At 41.3% G+C, this 8,129-nt stretch overlaps 1 pseudogene; it reads right to left on the bottom strand.

The window, feature by feature from the left end:
* Positions 1 to 5,382: 5,382 nt before the first annotated feature.
* Positions 5,383 to 5,763, bottom strand: LOC102835426 (annotated as a pseudogene).
* Between the last annotated feature and the right edge of the window lie 2,366 nt (positions 5,764 to 8,129).

Genomic DNA, 8,129 nt, shown 5'->3' with positions numbered 1-8,129 from the left:
AAAAAAAAAAAAAAAAGGACACTAACAGGCTACATCTTAGGATCAGAATCAATAAGCTACAATTTGGGATCAAGATCAGGATCAGGAAGAATGTAGGCAAGAATGGAGCGCATTCCTTCCTTCTTCAGTGTAAGACAGTTCTTTCAGCTCCTAGGTCATGCAAGCAAGCAGGACCTTCTTTCTGCAATGCACACTCCCTCTTGGCCATGAAGGTCTTCTTTCAGCCTTCCTCAGGACATATCTCTTGGCCTGCACACCCCTCAGCCATTCAGGCCTTTCTTTGGCTTCCCTGCTGTCAGCCTCTCCACTGCCAACAGACCCAACTCATAGCCATTGTAGGAACTTTGTTCAGCTCTCGCAGCTGTGTTCCTAACAGCAGGTTTCTGCTGTCACCACGGCTTCTAGTTCAGAATCCCTTCTGGACCTGTTATCACCAGCTCTGCAGCAGGGGCCCTTCCAAACCTCTTGATATCTTCAGTGTTACAGCCTTTGATGTGTGTTAACAGCTCTCTTAAAGAGGTTCTTTGCATCCTCTCTCTTGCCTTTAAATAATCATTGTTGTTGTTGTTAAGTGCCATTGAGTCTATTCCTACCCATAGCAACCCTGTATAAGGTTTCCAAGGAGCGACTCGTGAGCTTGAACTGCCGACCTTGTGGTTCAAACCAACTTTGCAGTCCGGTGCACTAACCCACAGCACGACACCAGAGCTCCTATATATAATGTTGTTGTTATGTACCATGGAGTCGGTTCTGACTCATAGCAACCCTGTACAGGGTTTCTGAGGCTGTAAATCTTTACGGGAGCAGAAAGCCTCATCTTTCTCCCATGGACCAGCTGGTAGTTTTGAACTGCTGACTGTAAGAATAGCAGCCTCATTCGTAACCACTACACTACCAGAGCTCCTTATATATAAGCATACTCCTTGTCAATTTCAAGGTATGGCCCTCCCAGCAGAGCCACACTGGCCAATCCCCTTGTTGTTGTTGTTAGGTGCCATTGAGTAGGTACCGACTCATTGCACACGCAACAGAATGAACCACTGCCTGGTCCTGGGACAACCTCACAATTGTTGCCACACTTGAACCCATTGATGCTGCCACTTGGCCAATCCATTTCGCTGGGGGTCTTTCCCTTTTTCTCTGCCCCTCCACCTTACTAAACATGATATCCTTCTCCAGTGACTGGTCCCTCCTGACAATATGTCCAAAGTATGAGAGACGAAGTTTGGTCATCCTGGCCTCGGAGGAGCATTCTGGCTGCACTTCTTCCAAAACAGATCTCTTGGTTCTTTTGGCAGCCCATGGCACTTTCAATATTCTCCTCTAATACCATAACTCAAAAGCATCAATTCTTCTATGGTCTTCCTTATTCACTGTCCAGCTTTCGCATGCATATGAGGTTATTGAAAATACCATGGCTTGGGTCAGGAGCACCTTTGCATTGTGTATAGTGTATTGACCAACCCCTGCAAGGAAGGTAAAATAGACCAATCATAGGGCAGATTGCAGTCCAGGGCCATGTACAAAAAGTACAAAACCATCAAAATTGTTTACAGTTTACCTAGGAAATGTTAATCCAACTGGACAATAGTAACAAACCTTCTAGGGTAGAAAACTAGAGCAAAGGGAAAAAGTCACTTAGGCTATTTTTCCAAAGAACCCAGGCAAAATGCCACATAAAAGGAATTTATTTCAACATACTTGCCTACCTATGTCATTATTGTTAAGTGCTCTGAAGTCTGTTCCAACTCAAGAGACCTATAAACAATTTCTGAGGCCATAAATCTTTGTTGGAGAAGAAAGCCTCGTTTTTCTCCAGTGGAGCAGCTGGTGGGCTTGAACTGCTGACCTTGTGGTTAGCAGTCCAGTTCTTGACCTTCAGAGACATAGTGATCCCTGACTACCTATGTTGTTGTTGTTATTGTGTGTCATCAAGTGAGTTTCAACTCTTAGCTAACCTCTATAGGGTATCCAGGAACATTTGGTGGGTTACCAGTCCAGAGGTTATCCTAGTCTTTATTCAACCTGAAAGTGATCTTCTGAAACACATAAATCAGATTATGAACTACCTCTGCTAAAATTTCTTCAATATTGTCTCATTTCACTTGGAGCAAAAGTCACAAATTCCTTATAATTTCCATGGTTTATAGTTCTCCAGGGTTGATCTGGCCTGTCATGGGTGCTCTGGCTTCATACTACTGACTTCTTTAGTCACTGTGAATACTCAGTGTATGCAATTATTCTGATGATGAAATCCCCAGGCCTAAGTGCTGAGAATGCTAGATTTTAACATGTAACATCTCAAAAGAGATCACCCTTGAAGAACTGGAAATACCTGCAGCTGGCATCTCCTCCCCTGAGCTATAGATAAAACTTAAAGTGACAGTAGGAACTTTCATTAGATAAAACTTAGAGCTAATTAAATGAAATTTCTTTGTTTCTTTCATGCATAAAAATGCCTGTGTCCTTGAAAATGGAATGTGTAGACATGACTGCTAGTTTTTATAAAACATATAAAAACTCTGTCTTCTAAGCTTTCTGTAGGACTCTGTGGTTAGCAGACTGACTCTGCTGGATTTCTTGTAGGGGTCACCTCCTAATAAACTCTCTTTTCTACTCTACCCTGGTGTGTGCTTATTGGTTGTGTTGCTCCAGGGCATGAACCCGCTTTTCAGGTAACAAACTCTGTTCCAGTCATATTGGCCACTTTGATGTTCCCTGAAAAGTCCAGCCACTCTCCTGCCTTTTAATTTGCTATTTCTTCTACTTACAATGTTTTTACCTCTGATATCGATGTACCTCCAACCCTCACCTCCTTCATATCTTTACCTAAATACCTTCTTACTCACTTTGACCACATTGCTGCATTTAAAGTTTCCACTGCGATCCCTACCACACCCATTTCTCTGTCTAGCTTAGTATTTTCTGCACACTACTTACTGCTGCCTAACATTCTCTATATTTTACTTTTTATTATTTTCTGCTCCCTTTTGACTAGAATGTGATCTCCATGAAGATTGGGATTTTTGTCTATTTTATTTTGGAGTCCTGGCAGGATGAAGCACTGGACCACAAGCTCAGTTTGAACCACAAATTCGGCAGTTCAAACTCACCAACCACTCCTTGGAAACCCTATATGGGGTTGCTGTGAGTCAGAACCGACTGGACAGTGGTCAACAATACCAATACCAATACCATTCCCCTGTCTACATTAGCACCTAAAACAGTGCCTGGCACAAAATCAACATTAAGCTGATTCTGACTCATAACAACCCTATGAGTCAGAATCAACTTAATTCCATAGGTTACTTCTACTCATAGAGCCGAGTAGAAGTAACCTATAGAATTTTCAAGGCCATAATCCTTATGGAAGCAGACTGCCACATCTATCACAGAGCCACTGCTAGATTTGACTCGCTGACCTTTTGGTTAGCAGCTAAGTGCTTAACAACTCTGCCACCAGGGCTCTGTAATAGAAAATATTTATTGAGTGAATTAAAGAAAAAAATGGAAGGACATGTTGTTGTTAGGGGCTGTCAAATCCATACCAACTCATAGTGACCAAATGCTCAACAGAACAAAATACTGCCCAGTCCTGTGCCAACCTCATAATCGTTGCTATGCTTGAGTCCATTGCTGCTGCCACTATGCCAATTCATCTCGTTGAAGGTTATTTTCTTTTTCTCTGACCCTCCACTTTTCCAAGCATGATGTCCTCCTCCAGGGATGGGTCCCTCCTAATAATTTGTCTGAAGTATATGAGACAAAGTCTGCCATCCTGGCTTCTAAGGAGCATTCTGGCTGTAATTCTTCCAACACAGATTTGTTTGTCCTTTTGACAGTCCATTGTAATTTTAACATTCTCCTCCAACATCATAACTCAACTGCATCAATTCTTATATGGTCTTTATTCGTTGTTCAACTTTCACATGCATATGAGGTTACTGAAAATACCATGGCTTGAGTCAAGTGCACTTTAGTCCTTAAACTGACATCTTTGCTCTTGAATGCTTTAAAGAGGTCTTATGCAATAGATTTGCCTAATGCAATACGTTGGTTGATTCCTAGACTGCTGCTTCTATGACTGTTGATGGTTGGTCTGAGCAAAATTAAGTCTTTGACAATGTCCATCTTTTCTCCATTTATCTTGATGTTATTTATTGGTCCAGTGGTGAGGGGTTTTGTTTTCTTTACATTTACATGCAACCCATACTTTCAGTAAGCAAGGTTGTATTATCTGCATATCACAGGTTATTAATGAGTCTTCCTCCAATCCTGATGCCATGTTCTTTTTCATATAATCCAGCTTCTTGAATCATTTGCTCAGCATACAGATTGAATAAGTATGTTGAAAGAATACAATCCTGGTGCACACCTTTTCTGATTTTCAATCATTCTGTGTCTCCATGTTCTGTTAGAAAGACTGACTCTTGGTCTATGTACAGGTTTCTCATGCGCACAATTAAGTGTTCTGGCATACTTATTTTCTGCAATGTTATCCATAGCTTGTCATGATCCAAATGATCAAAAACCTTTGTGTGTCAGTAAAGCACAGGTAAACATCTTTTCAGTATTCTCTGCTTTCAGCCAAGATCCATCTGATGTCATCAATGATGTTCCTCATCCCATGTCCTAGTCTGAATCAGGCTTGAATCTCGCAGTTCTCTGTTAATGTACTGTTGTACCTGTTTTTGATGTATCTTTAGCACAATTTTACTTGCATGTGATACTAATGATTTCCACATTCTGTTGGATCACCTCCCTTTGGAATGGGCACAAATATGGATCTCTTTGGATCAGTTGGTGAGGTCTTCTAAATTTCTTGGTGTAGATGAGTGAGTGCCCGCAGTGCAGTATCAGTTTGTTGAAAGATTTTGATTTGTATTCTATCAATTCCCACAGCCTTGTTCTTTGCCAATGCCTTTAGTGCACCTTGGCTCTTCAGTACCAATGACTTTTGATCATATGCTGCCTCTTGAAATGGTTGAACATTGACCCTTTCTTTTTGGTATAGTGACTCTGTGTATTCCTTCCATCTTCTTCCTTTTTTGACTTTAAGAGCATTTTAGTTTTAGACAACCTATACTACATGTTCTTTTTTTCCCTTAAAAAAAAAAATAATGCCTCATCTCCAAATAAATCAAGGTTTCAAGATGACATCAGTCCCATTTTGTCTAATCTGATGTTGTGTGGATAAAGACCAGTAATCTGCTAAGATAACAGGTATCAGTTCCAAATAATTGCCAAATTTGTTAACATTTTTCCATTTCCAAACCATCCACAAAGAAACTCTTAACTGTGGTTACAGCATCTTCACCATCGTCCAGCAGAGCAAACACACCATCTGAATTCATGTTTTCACCAACAAAGAACTAGTACTTTTTAAAAATTAACCAGGATGTGCCTGATTTGTTGTGCAGCCCTGTCATAAAAGGTTTTACTCTTTCATGTCTGTCCTTCAAGTTTGCCTTTGATTTATTGCATGTAATTGTTTATGTACTTCTTAAAGGCTTCTTCTGTGAAGCTGGTTTCCTGCAGGTTCATGACAATGTCAACACCTGTGTTTACTGTGCTTTTGGTCCCTTCACCATCGGTGACTTCAGAGGAGGCATTTCCACCATTGAGTGAGTCAAAAAACCTACCCTCTGTCCTGCTGACCATCTTCCCCTCCATTTTCAGGCACAGCCCATCTGCAATCTTCCAAATCTCATAAATGCTGGAGAACATCTCATCATGGTTGATGGGGTTCCAGTAGATAATCATGATGGTGGCTGGGGAGGAGACAGGGATGCTAGTTCAGAGGTCCTGCAGCTGAAGAGGCTCTCAGGGGGAGAGGGGAGCAGGCAGAAAAAGATCCTTCTGTGTTTTTATGCTTTCTGCATCATTCAATATTTTGCTCATACAATCCTTCAATATTGCAAGTCAAAGCTTGAATGTTTCCATCAGTTCCCTCAGCTTGAGACATTCTGAGCATGTTCTTCTCTTTTGGTTTTCTAACTCCAGGTCCTTTGCACATTTCATTATAATATTTGACTTTGTCTTCTCAAGCTGCCCTTTGAAATTTTCTGTTCAGCAATTTTTACCTCCTTATTTCTTCCATTTGCTTTAGCATCTCTAGGCTGGAGAACAAGTCTCAGAGTCTCTTCTGACATCCATTTTGGTCTTTCCCTTCTTCCTTGTCTTCTTAATGACCTTTTGCTATCTACCTGTATGATGTACTTGATGTCATCCCACAACTCTTCTGGTCTTGGGTCATTGGTGTCTAATGCATCAAATCTGTTCTTCAGATGATCTCTAAATTCAGGTAGGAGATGTACAAGGTCACATTTGCTCTTGTGGACTTGTTTTCATTTTCTTCAGCTTCAGCCTGAACTTGCAATTGAACAAAAGTCTGTTCCACAGTCTGCCCCTGGCCTTGTTTTGGCTGACGATTTGGAATTTTCCCACTGTCTCTTTCCACAAATGTCGTCAATTTGATTTTTGAGTATCCCGTCTAGTGAGGTCCATGTGTCTCTTATGTTATTTAATGGACAATGAATAAAGTAGACCATAGAGGAATTGATGCCTTTGAGTTGCGGTGTTGGAGAAGAATATGAAAAGTACAAGTCACCACAGTACACAAACTGATGAGTGAGTTATAGAAGAAACATAAGGAGTGAGGACACAGGCAGGACTAATTTGGAGGAATCTGGAGTGGCTAAAATGAAAAGGGAACAGAGATGAGGGAATGAGACAGTAAAGACCAGTAGCATCTAGCCTCCTGGGAGCCTTAGGTGCAGGATTAAAATTTTGAATCTAATACACAGGTTTTATTGTGAATTGAGTGAAAGTTTACAGGGCAGACCATCAGTTTTACATTCAACAAATCATATACCTTGTTTCATTACAATGATTATAATCCCCTCCATGTACCACCAGTTAACAGTATTTCTCTCTATTCATTTTAGCTCTTTAAAACAACAACAACACTCAGGCATATATAATAATTTAAACCACCAAAGGGCACATTCTGTATGTCTGCCTCCTGGCTGCCAGCTCTCAGTCCCTCTCTTTCCATGAATCTAGAGTCCTCAGTTGCTCCCTCTCTCCACGTCCCCATCTCTGCTTCCATCTCTGGTGTCACTGCTTCTCTGGATAAGGTCCAGCATTCTGCTCATGCTCTTCTCCCTTGATGGTCCTAGGGTCCTCTGTTTCTGGACTGTTAGATTAACTACTCCCCCATTTTTGTTACAAAATTTCTACCTTTACAATTGTGACAGACACAATTAGTCATGATAACAATTACTCCCATTGAATCATAAGAATCTTATCCTCATTTCTTTTTACCAGACCATCTAGACAAGATGAAAACTATTCAGTGGGGACTCTATCTTCCCCACACACTCTTAACCTAAACTCCCATGGAAGCCAGTCACTTCGTGCCTTTATTGTCCCCTCATTTTATGTAGCCAATGTCTAAGTTACCTGTCCCTATCTACCATGTGTACAGAGGAAATAACATTCATACTTGATGTGAAGACTCCTTCTCTCTTTGTTGGTATTTAGAGCTACTACTGGTAGCATAGTGGTTACGAATCGGGCTGTGAACCTCAGGGTCAGCAGTTCGAAACTACCAGCTGTTCTGCGGGAGAAAGATGAGGCTTTCTGCTTCCATAAAGATTTGCAGCCTCGGAAACCCGGTACAGGGTCGCTATGAGTCAGAACCGACTCCACGGCACATAACAACAACAACAACAACAACAACCTCCATGAATATAGGTCAAGTTCATCAAATTGTAGCAATTTATACTGTTTCCTTTATTAAATTTTTTTTTTTTAATCTTCCTGTAGTTGAGTTCTGATTATCAAGCCATCGAGGCTAGGTCAAATGGGTACTATCTGAAAGTTTGGGTGTTCTTGTACATCTCCCCTCACTTCATATCAGCTGGATGCTTCACTCTCAGCTCTAGCCCTCGGTGGCTATGTCCTTATCTATGGGCTCAGGTGTCCCCAGGTCTCACCACACTTTGGACCAACCAGCTCTTCCTCTTCTCTCTCTCATCTCCAGTTCAACAGAAGTGTATGGAATGTGGTTGAATTCAGCCCATTTCTTCATTGCTGCCTTTCCCCCTCTTCCACTCACCAGTAGA

This window comes from Chrysochloris asiatica, unplaced genomic scaffold, assembly GCF_000296735.1.
Source record: "Chrysochloris asiatica unplaced genomic scaffold, ChrAsi1.0 scaffold00047, whole genome shotgun sequence".
Classification (NCBI taxonomy): Eukaryota; Metazoa; Chordata; class Mammalia; order Afrosoricida; family Chrysochloridae; genus Chrysochloris; species Chrysochloris asiatica.
The sequence above is the reverse complement of the archived record's forward strand: the minus strand, read 5'-3'. Positions and strand labels throughout refer to the sequence as shown.